Source organism: Pristiophorus japonicus, chromosome 12 (genome assembly GCF_044704955.1).
Source record: "Pristiophorus japonicus isolate sPriJap1 chromosome 12, sPriJap1.hap1, whole genome shotgun sequence".
Taxonomy (NCBI): Eukaryota; Metazoa; Chordata; class Chondrichthyes; family Pristiophoridae; genus Pristiophorus; species Pristiophorus japonicus.
In genome coordinates this window covers 147,473,462-147,487,791 of record NC_091988.1, presented here as the reverse complement: position 1 = coordinate 147,487,791, position 14,330 = coordinate 147,473,462, and the positions used below count along the sequence as shown (strand labels likewise).

Genomic DNA, 14,330 nt, shown 5'->3' with positions numbered 1-14,330 from the left:
AAATATAATGACCATACAATCTAAACCAGGAATGTTAAGCCTTTTTGTCTTTGTGGGTCACTTAGGTGCATATCATGGAGTTTTGCATATAAACTTTAAACAAATGCATACATCTCAATCTGCGGAAACTACCAAATCTTGGTGTCCTGATTTAGGTTTTATTCACAGTCCTATACCAAACTATCAGGCTCGCAAAATTCAAAGCAGCAGGCAAGAAATACAAGTGCAAACAGAACGGAGATGCCAGAGGAAGTCGGATTATTAGCAGCCCGACTGACCAACCATGATACAGGGTCAGGCTGCTGGTTTCCTGGAAGCCAGGAATTCACGAGGCAGACACACAGTCTGGGGAGTCTGTCCGTTAGACCTCCCAAGGGAAGATAACCCGAGAAGGACACAGGTCTTTTCTAGAAGAATGGGCCCAACCAGTTACAAAGAAAAAGTCCTGGTTCAAAGCAGATGTGCTAGTTTGCTAACAGGGATCGTGTGTGGTGCTTTGTTGTTTTACATGTTACAGGAACTTTGAGCAAGTTAAAATTGAGGGTTTACTACTCTATTCGGTCAGGTGTAATCTGGAAAATAAAACAGTTCTTTGATTTGTCATGGTACTTTACTATTATGGAAGCTTATATTAGGGAGCCTATCAAATAATGTATTACAGCAATAATCCATTTTCTGCACAAGTGTTGAGCAGAGAGAAGTAGTTGTGCAAGAAATCAACTGGACTTCTCTTTAAAAGGTCTTGGACGCCTTAGTTGTCGCCTAAATAAGGCTTTTCATATAAATACAGTCAAGTAGAGTTGGCATAGTTTTATGAAAGGGAAATCACGTTTGACAAATTTGCTGGAGTTCTTTGAGGATGTAACGAGCAAGGTGGATAAGGGGGAGCCAGTGGATGTGGTGTATTTGGACTTCCAGAAGGCATTCAATAAGGTGCCACATAAAAGGTTACTGCACAAGATAAAAGCTCACGGGGTTGGGGGCAATAGATTAGCATAGATAGAGGATTGGCTAACCAACAGAGAGTCGGGATAAATGGGTCATTTTCCAGTTGGCAAACGGTAACTAGTGGTGTGCCATAGGGATTGGTGCTGGGGCCTCAACTATTTACAATCTATATTAATGACTTGGATGAAGGGACTGAGTGTAATGTAGCTAAGTTTGCTGATGATTATAAAGATGGGTGGGAATGCAGGTTGTGAGGATACAGACAGGCTAAGTGAGTGGGAAAACATTTGGCAGGAAAAATAAAAAAGCAAATCATTATTTAAATGGAGAGATGACAAAATGCTGTAGTACAGAGGGACCTGGGGGTCCTTGTGCATGAAACACAAAAAGTTAGTATGCAGGTACAGCAAGTAGTCAGGAAAGCAAATGGAATGTTGGCCTTTATTGCAAGTTGGATGGTGTATAAAAGCAGCGAAGTCCTGCTACAACTGTACAGGATATTGCCAAGACCACATCTAGAATACTGTGTACAGTTTTGGTCTCCTTATTTAAAGGAGTGATATACCTGCATTGGAGGCAGTTCAGAGAAGATTGACTAGGTTGATCCCTGAGATGAAGGAGTTGACTTATGAAGAAAGGTTGAGCCTATACTCATTCGAATTTAGAAGAATGAGAGGTGATCTTACTAAAACATACAAGATACTGAGGGGGCTCGACAAGGTAGATGCAGAGAGGATGTTTCCACCCATGGGAGAATCTAGAACTAGGGTGCATAGTTTAACAATAAGGGGTTGCCTATTTAGAACTGAGATGAGGAGGAATTTCTTCTCAGAGGGTTGTAAATCTATGGAATTCTCTGCCCCGGAGAGCTGTGGAGGCTGGGTCATTGAATATATTTAAAGTAGAGATAGACAGATTTTTGAACAATAAGGGAGTGAAGGGTTATGGGGAGCGGGCAGGGAAGTGGGGCTGAGCCCAAGATCTGATCAGCCATGATCTTATTGAATGGCAAAGCAGGCTCGAGGGGGCAAATGGCCTACTCCTGCTCCTATTTCTTATAAATAATAAAAGGTATGGTTGGATTAGTTACATTTTGCATTCTCCAACAGCAGGATCCATTCAATCAACAACTTGTTAAAAATAAAATGCATAGTAAAATGCATAGTAGAATACTAGTTCACCAAATGTGCAATTAGACAGCCCAGCTATTTGGAGCGTCAATCTCAAAATGGCAGACTTTGCAATAATGAGAGATCAGCTCAATTATGCAATGTTCTTTTTAAAAAGAACTGCTGCAAGAAAAACACACACATAACATATATGTTCAAAAATGGGAAATGGATAGTCTGGTCATTTTAATTACCCCTGACCAAAAAGATAAAGAAAACAAACCCAAATCCTAACTCGGGGGTAAAAGACCGTCAGTTCATGGCCACAAAAAATAACTAGTGTACATTATCCAATTGATTACATCGCTTGTGTTCTGATATTCTAGCACCCCATATCTAGTGCATTGGCAGGGGGGGGGTGCGGGGGGGAGCAAGCAAGACAAAAAAAAAAATTGGAATAGGGATCTTGTCGCCATCTGTGTTATAACTAGCATTGCATCACTGCAGTTTACTGTTACTAATTAAAGGTCTACATTAACATCTTAAACATGCTATTTGCAAGCAACTGATTTGGCAGCTACTACAAACAATTGGTTTTTCTTTAATCATTTTATCTCTGCTCTAAACCACTAGTGAGTTAAGAAACCACAGAAGCTGTGTAAACGGTCAGTATTGCATTTTGGATTTGAGAGAGAGATTTGACTTGCTCCTAATATGTCTAACAGCTAGTGTATGTGATGGAAAAGTTCCAATTCCTAAAACGTGCAAAGAAGCTGGTAACAGTAATTGGATGGTACCGTGGGGGAGGGAAGAGACACTGTCCTCTCACCACTTAAGATTAGAACTCAAATCTAGCCCAGAGTAATGGGATGAAATTCTCCTCTGGCTGTAACATTGTGAAATAAGTCGTCACAAAACTACCCCGAATGGGCAATCTCACTTCAGCACACCCAAGGATGGCTGAAGTAGAAAATGGAAAAAATGCAACACTGCTTGCATACTGTTGGGCAGAGTAAAGGCAGCTTCACACTCTTCTAGCTGCGCTATACCACAGCTCGAGTGCTTGATGGGGCCTGAAATGTCAATGGAAAAATCTCCCATCTTGATGACCACAATAACAACTTATATTTGTATAGCGCCTTTAACATAGTGAAACCTCCCAAAGCACATCACAGGTGTATTGAGACAGAAAAAAGGAAAAATGTACATATTGTGGAAACATACATGTTTAACAAACATGCAATTAGGTTGGAATTTACTCTACTGTAAATGACATTTTAAAATGTAACCACACAGGTATTCAGTAAGGATGCTTTTGAAAAGTCTTTCTTCAATTGCTGATTTTAACTTAATTATTATTCTATATATTATTTAATTTTGTTTAAATATAATTATTCTTGATTATACTTATTCAAATACAGGTGTTGTAGAATCTTTATTTTATTTTAGTATTTACCATGTAAATTGAATTTCTTTAAGTTTTTCGCCTGTGTCTATTTGCATGCGCATTTTGTCTGCCGCCTCGGACCCGAGCCATTGACTTCTTTTAACACTTCCTTCTGCTTTTTGTCTCTTTCCCTCAATGGTCAGCATCTATTTTCTTGTCTTGTCTTCACTAGCATCCTTACTGCTGTGAAGTGCCTTGGGACATTTTACTACATTAAAGGCGTAATATAAATTTAAAAGTTATTAAATGTCATTTAAATCATCACACTGGCAGTGAATGAAATGCAACGGCAGAATGGCTTTACATTAAGTCATATGTGTCATGTATTCAACCAGCATTGTAACCCATGTATAAACTGACCTAAGTTATACACCGTGAGAACACTGACCACTAGGTGGGAGACACTCCTAACCTGGACCTTCAGGTATAAAAGGGGAAGCTCCACCCACCTTCATGACTTGAGTGCTAAGGAATAAAGGACAGGTCACAGACTGACCTTCTCTCAAGCATGGGCCTCGTGTGCATTTATACTGTGTAGTAAGGACATATCAATGGCGACAAGAAACTGGGATTTAAACCACGCGAGCATGGCCACTAGCAGAACAGACGAGAGGTACTGTGTTAAGGAATGGTTGGGACAGAGATTCAACATTGTTAAAGCAGCACACAGTTCTCCAGACAAGGGCAGTCAGGCATGCCCCAACATGTAGTCGAACCCAGAGGGGGAGTTCGACAGAGACAATGGCAAGCTGAAAAGCGATTCACGCCATTGCAAGGGACAATGCGGCCAGTAATGGGGCCATCAACACCTGTTAATGGTGCACTCAAGGACAATAACAGGGGCAGTCAGGGACGATCGACTGGCAAGGGACCTTTTGTTTCAAACCGCAACTCATGCTGGAGGCGTGGAGGCATACATTCAGCCGGAGTTTGCAGAGTTGAGCAAAATACCTGCAGAAATTGCAGAAATGGACACTGGGGGAAATCGCTGGAAGCTGAAGTTCAGCGAGTTCATGTGGAGCACGTATACAGTTCATACACCAGGACGCCAGCGATAATGATGAAAGTGCTCCTCAATGGCATCCCAGTATCAATGGCGTTAGACACGGGTGCCAGCCAGTCCCTGATGGGTATCAAACAGTTCGAAAAGTTGTGGGCATCCAAGGCCAGGAGGCCAAAATTATCGCCGATTGACGCACAGCTACGGGCTTACACAAAGCAGATCATTCCGGTGCTAGGCAGCGCCACGGTAGTCGTGACCCATAAAGATTCGGAGAACAGGTTGCCACTCTGGATTGTCCCCGGGGACGGTCCCGCACTACTGGGGAGGAGTTGGCTTGCTGTCATGAACTGGAAATGGGGAGATGTCAATGCAATTTCCACTGTGGAGCGAGTATCATGCTCACAGGTCCTGGACAAATTTGACTCATTATTTCAACCCGGCATTGGCACTTTCATGGGGGCCAAGGTAGTGATTCACATAAACCCGGACGCCAGACCAGTACACCACAAGGCCAGAGCGGTGCCGTACGTAATGCGGGAAAAGATAGAAGGCGAATTGGACCGCCTGTTGAGGGAAGGCATCATCTCGCCAGTCGAATTCAGTGACTGGGCGAGCCTGATTGTGCCGGTGCTCAAGGCAGATGGGTCGGTCAGGATACGTGGCGATTACAAGGCCACCATCAATCGGGTGTCACTCCAAGACCAGTACCCGCTACCGAGAGCGGAGGACCTCTTTGCGACGCTATCCGGTGGCAAACTTTTTTCAAAATTGGACCTGACCTCAGCTTACATGACCCAGGAGCTGGCGAGTGAGTCGAAGAAGCTGACCACCATCACGACACACAAGGGGTTGTTTGAGTACAACAGATGTCCGTTCGGGATTCGCTCGGCCGCCGCGATCTTCCAACGAAATATGGAAAGCCTCCTCAAGTCGATTCCAGGGACGGTGGTTTTTCAGGACGACATCCTCATTACGGGTTACGATACTGAAGAACACCTCCACAACCTGGAGGTGGTGGTACGCAGACTGGACCGGGTAGGCGAAGTGCGTCTTCCTAACTCCAGAGGTAGAATTCCTGGGGATGAGGGTAGCAGCAGACGGGATCAGCCCTACTGCATCCAAGACGGAAGCGATCCAGAGAGCACCCAGACCCCATAACACGACAGAGCTGCGTTCGTTCCAACAATCTGTTAACGCTATATGACTCATGTAAGAAACTTGTGTTAACGTGCGATGCGTCGTCCTATGGTGTCGGATGTGTGTTGCAGCATGTCAATGCCAAGGGTCAGTTACAGCCAGTAGCTTATGCCTCCAGGAGTCTGTCCCAGGCAGAAAGGGGCTACGGGATGGTAGAAAAGGAGGCGCTCGCATGTGTATATGCGGTAAAGAAAATGCACCAGTACCTATTTGGCAGGAAATTTGAGCTGGAGACAGATCACAAACCTCTAACGTCCCTTTTGGCCGACAACAAGGCCATAAATGCAAACGCATCGGCCCGCATACAAAGGTGGGCACTCACGTTAGCTGCCTATGACTACACAATTTGGCACAGACCGGGCACCGAAAACTGCGCCGAGGCACTCAGCAGGCTCCCACTAGCCACCACCGAGGGGGCTACCGAGCATGGTGCTGAGATGGTCATGGCTGTTGAAGCTTTCGGAAGCGAAGGCTCACCCGTGACAGCCCGTCAGATTAAAGTCTGGACAAATAGAGACCCGCTATTGTCTCTAGTCAAGAAATGTGTCCTGAATGGGGACTGGGCAGCCACTGAATTCCAGGACTTCATGGCAGGCAATGGAATTAACCATGTTAGAACGGCACCGTTCAAGCCGGCCACAAACAGCCAGGCAGAACGAGCAGTGCAGATAATCAAACAGGGGATGCTCAGATTCCAAGGGGGTTCCCTACAAACCCGCTTATCACGCCTCCTGTTGGCCTATAGATCCCGACCATACTCGCTCACAGGGGTTCCACCCGCAGAGCTACTAATGAAAAGGACGCTCAAAACCCGATTATCCCTTATACACCCCACCATGAAAGAAATTGTCGAGAGCAGGCGCCAGTCACAATATCACTACCATGACAGGAATGCGAGGGCGCGATGTATTGATGTAAATGATCCTGTTTTTGTCCTCAACTACACTGCAGGGCCCAAATGGCTCGCAGGCACTGTGGTTGCCAAAGAGGGAAATAGGATTCTGGTAGTTAAACATACCAATGGACAAATCTGCCGCAAACATGTGGATCAAACAAAAAGGAGGTTCAGCAACCCCATAGAAGAAGCAGAGGAAGAACACGATATAGAGTTCACTCCACCACAGGTGACCGAACACCGGAACCAAAGGGAGGAGCGCCCAGTCACTGTGGGCAGTACGGACAGGCCTGAGGCACCGCAACCAGCAGACACTCAGGCCAGCGCCCAACAACCGGAGCCCCAACTCAGGCGCTCTACAAAGGAGCGTAAACCACCAGAGAGACTCAACCTATGATCCCAATAAGACTTTGGGGGGGGGGGGGGGGAGGGGAAGGTGATGTCATGTATTCAACCAGCATTGTAACCCATGTATAAACTGACCTAAGTTGTACACCGTGAGAACACTGACCACTAGGTGGGAGACACTCCTAACCTGGACCTTCAGGTATAAAAGGGGAAGCTCCACCCACCTTCATGACTTGAGTGCTAAGGAATAAAGGACAGGTCACAGACTGACCTTCTCTCAAGCATGGGCCTCGTGTGCATTTATACTGTGTAGTAAGGACGTATCAATATGTTTACACCATTCTGATATCAGCATGATTCCATTTTTCTGAAAGCAATGATCATGGTATGAAATTTAAGAAAGCAATATAAATATATCAAGCACAGATATCTTGAGGTGAACGGTGCTATATAAATGCAATGTTTTTTCTATATACTAGAGAAGTTTTATATATACTAGAGAAGTTATGTTGGCATGAATCAGGTATTAATCCTACTTTGTAAATAACTTTTTGAAAACACATTAAGTAATTATACTACAATCTAGGCTGCAATATGGATTCAACTTCAACTATTTGAGTTGATTAAGTTTATGTGCAAGTAATTTGCAGCTAAAGAGCTGGGAATGCACGAGAAATAAGTTTTAGAAAGGAAATAAAGAGAACACGAAACATAAAAATAGAAAATTAAAAAATCTGCAAACTTTGCCTTGAGTGTTCTTATGGACAAATTTGATTTGTTTGGTGTCACGTGATTAGTATAGTTCTATTAATAATGATACAAGCTCACTGTCATACAATGTTAGACAAGATTATTATAAATACATAATACATAAATAGTTAAATAGTTCTCTCATTTTCATCTTATAAATTAATACTATCTTTGTTTAAATGGGAAAGATAATTCAAGTTGCTCCCCTACTTTCTAAAGATCATTTTTTAGTCTAAAGGAGAATATTCATTAACTTTCTTTAAAAGCCTTTTTAAAGTCTTGTTTTTTTTTTACTGGCTTGAAAGACCTGAAGTCCAGTTTCCTTCCCGGTTAGGTCTCTCTGGGTACTTCACTGATAGAAACATCTCGTATGCTTAGGAGCAGCTTCACAAGGAACAGCAGGGGCCACAACTTCAGGCCATCCCAAGTACGTCAGACATTAGAAAAACGTGCAATAGGGTGGGAAAGCAAATAATTAAATCTGCTATATGGTTTCTTGGGGATCCTGTGGCTCCAGAGCAACTCTGTGCCTACTTTAAAGTCACTCCCCCTCTTTCTTATAGAGGAGCTCTATGGATATGTCACCAGAGCAGCATAGCAGGGCAGGAGACCCAACTGTTGTTAGAAAGATTAAAATCTATCAAAATTCTCCTGACTGTAACCGCTTCTACAAAAAGAGGCAAAATACTTCGAACACAATACTTTAAAAAGGAAATATTTGTATACAAAGAAGCTATTTTTTTTTAAGCATTCAATGCCAATTATGTCCCCATTAACCTGCAGTAACAATAATTAATTCTCTGATGAGAACGCTGCAAATTAACAACATGAAAGGTACCGACAGCTGGAATTCTCACGGACAGCTGTTACTACCGCCCCCAAAATTAGCTGCAACCAAATACTGATTCCACATAAAATGAAAGCTGTGCCTGTTTACAGAAGATGAGGGGGGGGGGGGGGGGGGGGGGAGGGAGCGGTAACATTTGAGGAGCACATGAATTATAAACAATAGAGCTGGCATCCAGAGTCCCTGAAATAGATTTGTACCTCGTGACTACTTACAAGTATCCATTATTCTCTAATTTAACATGGCTTTGCTTGTGTTTCCAAGTAAGGTATAGTGCTATCTGGTTAACAAAATAAAAAGAAAAAACTTTGGTATAATACATTGAATATTTAAGATATCGAAATATATTTTACAGGCACATAGTTCTGGGTGCTTTTGTGGCATCAAAGACTATCATGCAATGCTGTATACATGTAACAAGTAAATTATACTTTATTTTTTAAACAAGCTAAAGCTTTAACTGTACAATGATAACCTCAGTAAAAAAAAGTCAAAAGTGTACTAGCAAACCCTCTTAAATCTAATTCCCCTTTCTATAATTAGATCGCCTTGGGCCACACATCAGCTGATGGCGAGATGTCTACCCAGTCCTAGGACTCCATCAATATTGCTCGGAAACTAACTAATGGGAGATGCAACCACAGCTTGGAAAAAAAACCATCGATCGCTCTGGGAAATTTCTAACCTCTTCCCCACAGAAACACAGCATAAATCAGAAATTTAGAAGCACAACCCACAACTTCATGCTGCTGCACACGGGTGCTCCAGAGTACTACATTACTTCACACAAAAGGCATGCATCGCACTGGTTCCTGAAGTCTTTTCTTCAACAACATTTTTTCTCTCTCAAAAGTGCCAAAATTACCACTTTAATGAATTAGTAAGTGCAAATAAAAATGGCATTTAAACTCAGAAGTACTCTTACTAATTTGTCAGGGGGGGGGGGGGGGAAGAGGCTAATGTGGCCAAAACTTCATGTCTGAATAAACAATTTAGTATCAGATGTGCAAAAGGAGTTGTAAACACAGACTAAACAAAATCTGAATTTTCTGAACTAAAGTGACATTTAGACAGCCAGCCTTTCTTCATTTATATACTTGACAACTTCTATCCATAAATGCACATTTAAAATCACCATATTTTGGAGAAAAATTGTGTTTCACTACACAAAGAACTCTTCTAAAACAGTTATTTACATCTTTTAAGTACTATTTCACACATGGAGAATATGAAATCAATACTGAGCTTCAGATTGAAAAGTAAAAGTATTTGGTGTGAAAATTATTAGATGCATTCACATACCTGTATCCATTATTCAGTAATTCCTAATGGAATAAGAATTTGGACTACAGTTTCTGGCTCAAATTAAGATTTTTTGAAATGTAGACTTTTATACACATTACATCATACTTGCTACAATCAGTGATTATAGAAATGGCTGGTATCATGCAAAATGTTAGACAAATATTGTAAAATGCATCATCTGAATAGAAAAGTATATATTTTTTTAACCTGGGAGTAAATCAGATTAAAATTAAGATAACAATGTTTTCCCAGTTTGGCTCCATGCTGTAACCATTTTGTGATTCTATAAGCTGCTAAACTGGTCTGAAGTTGTGCTCCTTTTTCAAACCCGAAACTTGACAATCTTCAAACACTGCTTACAGCAGTTGATAAGCCTTTCTAAATTGCAGTCAGGAAGGCGTGCAAAACCTGAAGACCTCAGGTAACAGAATGAGGAATATCACCATACCTGAAGTATATAGATAGGTGACTAATGCTTAGGAATGTATGCCCTAAGGGGTTGTGTTAAGACACTTCCAAAGGCTAGAATCAGAAACATCAGTTTGTGAAAGAAAGATTTGCATTTATATGCGCCTTTCACGACCACCGGACATCTCATAGTACTTTAGTCAATGAAGTACTTTTGGAGCGTAGTCAATTGTAATGTGGAAAACGTAGCCCATTTGCGCACAGCAGCTCCCACAAACAGCAATGTGATCATGACCAGATAAATCTGTTTTTGTTGTGTTGATTGCCAATATTTATCGCTCAAGGACACCAGGGATAACGCCCCTGCTCTTCTTCGAAATACTGCCATGGGATCATTTACATCCATCCGAGAGGATCGACAGGGGCCCTGTTTCATAGAATCATAGAAATTTATAGCACGGAAAGAGGCCATTTCGGCCCATCGTGTCCGCGCCGCCGACCTAGAGCTATCCAGCCTAATCCCACTTTCCAGCTCTTAGTCCGTAGTCCTGTAGGTTACGGTACTTTAAGAACACAAGAAATAGGATCAGGAGTAGGCCAAACAGCCTCTTGAGCCTGCTCCGCCATTCAATACGATCATGGCTGATCCGATTATGGACTCAGGTTCACTTCCCTGCCTGCTCCCCATAACCCCTTATCAGATAAGAAACTGTCTATTTCTGTCTTAAATTTATTCAATGACCCAGCTTCCACAGCTCTCTGAGGCAACGGATTCCACAGATTTACAACCCTCAGAAGAAATTCCTCCTCATCTCAGTTTTAAATGGGCGGTTTATTATTCTATTATACCCCCTAGTGCTAGTCTCCCCTAACAGTGGAAACATCCTCTCTGCATCCACCTAGTCAAGCCCCCTCATAACTTTATATGTTTCGGTAAGATTGTTGTGTCTCAAATAAAGTAATGTAACTGAGTACTATAGATGTGAGTAAGTATGACCTTAGTTCCTTTATTCTAACTCCAGAGTGCTGGTACAGCATGGGAGGCCTGCTTATATATAGTGCTCCCAGGGGATGCTGGGATCCCTTGGGACTCCAAGAGGTATGCCCTCTGGTGGCGGTATAATACTGGTTACATAGGGTTGCATACATAATAAAAATCACCTCTCATTCTTCTGAATTCCAATGAGTAGAGGCCCAACCTACTCAACCTTTCCTCATAAGTCAACCTCCTCATCTCCGGAATCAATCTAGTGAACCTTCTCTGAACTGCCTCCAAAGCAAGTATATTCTTTCTTAAATATGGAAACCAAAACTGTACGCAGTACCCTGTATAACTGTAGCAAGACTTCCCTGCTTTTATACTCCATCCCCTTTGTAATAAAGGCCAATATTCCATTGGCCTTCCTGATTATACTAACCTTTTGTGTTTTATGCACCAGGATCCCCAGGTCCTGCTGTACTGCAGCATTTTGTAATCTTTCTTCATTTAAATAATAACTTGCTCTTCAATTTTTTTCTGCCAACTTTCCAACACTATACTCCATCTGCCAAATTTTTGCCCACGCACTTAGCCTGTCTATGTCCTTTTGCAGGTTTTTTGTGGTCTCCTCACACATTACAAAGATGGGAGGAAAAGCATAGTCAGCAAACTAGGCTACATTACACTCGGTCCCTTCATCCAAGTCGTTAACATAAGATCGTAAATAGTTGGGGTCCCAGCACAGATCCCTGCGGCACCCCACTAGTTACTGATTGCCAACCTGAGAATGAACCATTTATCCCCACTCTCTGTTTTCTGTTAGCTAGCCAATCCTCTATCCATGCTAATATATTACCCCCAACCCCGTGGACTTTTATTTTGTGCAGTGACCTTTTATGTGGCACCTTGTCAAATGCCTTCTGGAAACCCAAATACACTACATCCACTGGTTCCCCTTGATCGTATTTCTTCCCTTGCTTCTCTTAACAGAGAATTACACCGTAGCTACGAATTTTAGATCAATACATTTTACTTAGGCTCCTGGCAAGTTTATAAGGAGTTCAAAGGATTTCTGCCAGAGTATTTCTTAACCCAAATTTGGCATTACATTTAACCCAATGTATAGTCAACTTGAGCACTATGAACAGAAAGTAAAAATACCGCAAATGCCAGAAATCCAAAACAAAAACAAAAAATACTGGAAACACGCAGGTCAAGCAGCATCTGTACAGAAGACAAGCCGAAGTTTCATGTGTCTGAACCCTTTATTACGACTAAATGATATTACCGATGAACCGATATTATCTGCAACATCTTCCAGTCTTGATAAAGGGTCCACACATCTAAACGCTGACTTATCTGTTCTGGGTGATTTTAATTTTCCTGGCATTCAGTGGCCCGATGGTTTACCTGCTGTTGTGATGGGAAGTGCAGCTGAAAAATGCATTGAAAATATGCAAGACTATTTACTGACTCAACATGTTAATGAAGTAACTAGGGATAATCACATATTGGATCAGGTGTTTCGTAGTGAGCCTGATCTCGTATCAGGCCTCCATGTGGGGGAACATCTGAGCAACAGTGACCAGAACATTATATGGTTCCAATTGGCTAGTAGAACTAAAGGTACTGAGAACTTGCAACTCGTACCGGATTTCAGAAGAGCAAACTTTTCCAAAAAGGCAGATGACTTGGAACGGGTAAATTGGCTAACCCTCCTCGGTGGTGATGAGACTGATGTTGAATATAAATGGAAAATTTTTAAGAACAAGATTAAAAATGTGGAAAGAAAACATGTACCCAAAATCAAAAGGAGGAAATGTGGTAAGAAAACGCTAATGTGGCTGGACTGGGTCTGTACAAAGATAAATAAGATGTAAACAGAAATGTTTCTATAAATTAAAAACATTTAATACTCAAAATAAACAGGGTTGAATAGAAGGAATAATTAAAGAAAACGAAGGCTGCTATTAGATCAGGAAAAAGGCTCATGGAAAAAAGGATTGTAGACAACTGTAGCAGTAATGGGAAGAGTTTGTTTTAGTTATATGAAGAGCCAGAGAACTATCAAAGACTGTACTGGGCCACTGAAGGGTGTTCAAGGACAGGTTACAAAGGACTCACTAGGTATGGCAGAAATATTAAATGAGTACTTTGCATCAGTCTTCACCCTTGAAGCTGATGCTCGAATGTTAGAATTTAATAGCACTAGTTTTGTTAGTTATATTAAACAGACAAACATTGTTTTAGAAAGAATTAAGAACTTAAAAATAGATAGCGCAGCTATGTTGGAAGATTTCCACCCAAGGGTCCCCCGGGAGATGGGACATGTGCTGTGAGAGCCCCTGGCCTGGATTTTTAATAGCTCACTGCACTCTGAAATGGTTCCTACAGATTGGAAGGAGGCTGATGGAGTCCCCATTTTTTAAAAAAGGTGACAAGACCCGGGTAACTATAGGCCCGTCGGTTTTACATCAGTAATAGGCAAGATGCTTGAAGGAATCATAAGGGATACTATATATGAATACTTGGATAGGGAAGGACATATTAGGGACACCCAATATGTCTTCATAAAAAAAGGTCATGTCTCACAAATCTAATTGTATTTCTTGAAAAAGTTACAAAATTGGTGGATGAGGGAATGATGGTGGACGCGTTCTACTCAAGACTTCCAAAAAGCTTTTGACAAGGTACCGCATAAGAGACTTATCTATAAGATCGGAGCTTCTGGTATTAGTGGAAATATATTGAGTTGGATTTAGAACTGGCTGGCAGGATGCAAGAAAAAAGTAGTTATAGATGGATTTGGATCTGTTTGGAGACCGGTCACTAGTGATGTCCTGCAGGGATCAGTGTTGAGACCATTGCTTTTTATTAATGATCTGGATTTTGGGGTTGGGGGCACAATTTTCAAATGTGCAGATGATACCAAGATTTGTGCAAGTGTTAGAACTGTAGAAGATGCTCGTCTGCTTCAGGCAGATCTTAATGTTTTGGGAGATTGGGCTCAAGACTGGAAAATGATGTATAACTTAGATAAGTGCAGGGTTATGTTATGTGGCCAGAGCAAATGCTCAACATTCATACAGCCTCC

The 14,330-nt window shown here is 42.0% G+C and overlaps 1 protein-coding gene across 1 annotated transcript in view; it reads right to left on the bottom strand.

Annotated features, from left to right (window-relative positions):
* The window catches only part of LOC139277009 (biogenesis of lysosome-related organelles complex 1 subunit 4-like), a 35,356-nt gene that overhangs the window by 18,834 nt on the left and 2,192 nt on the right, over positions 1-14,330 (bottom strand). The window lies entirely within an intron of this gene.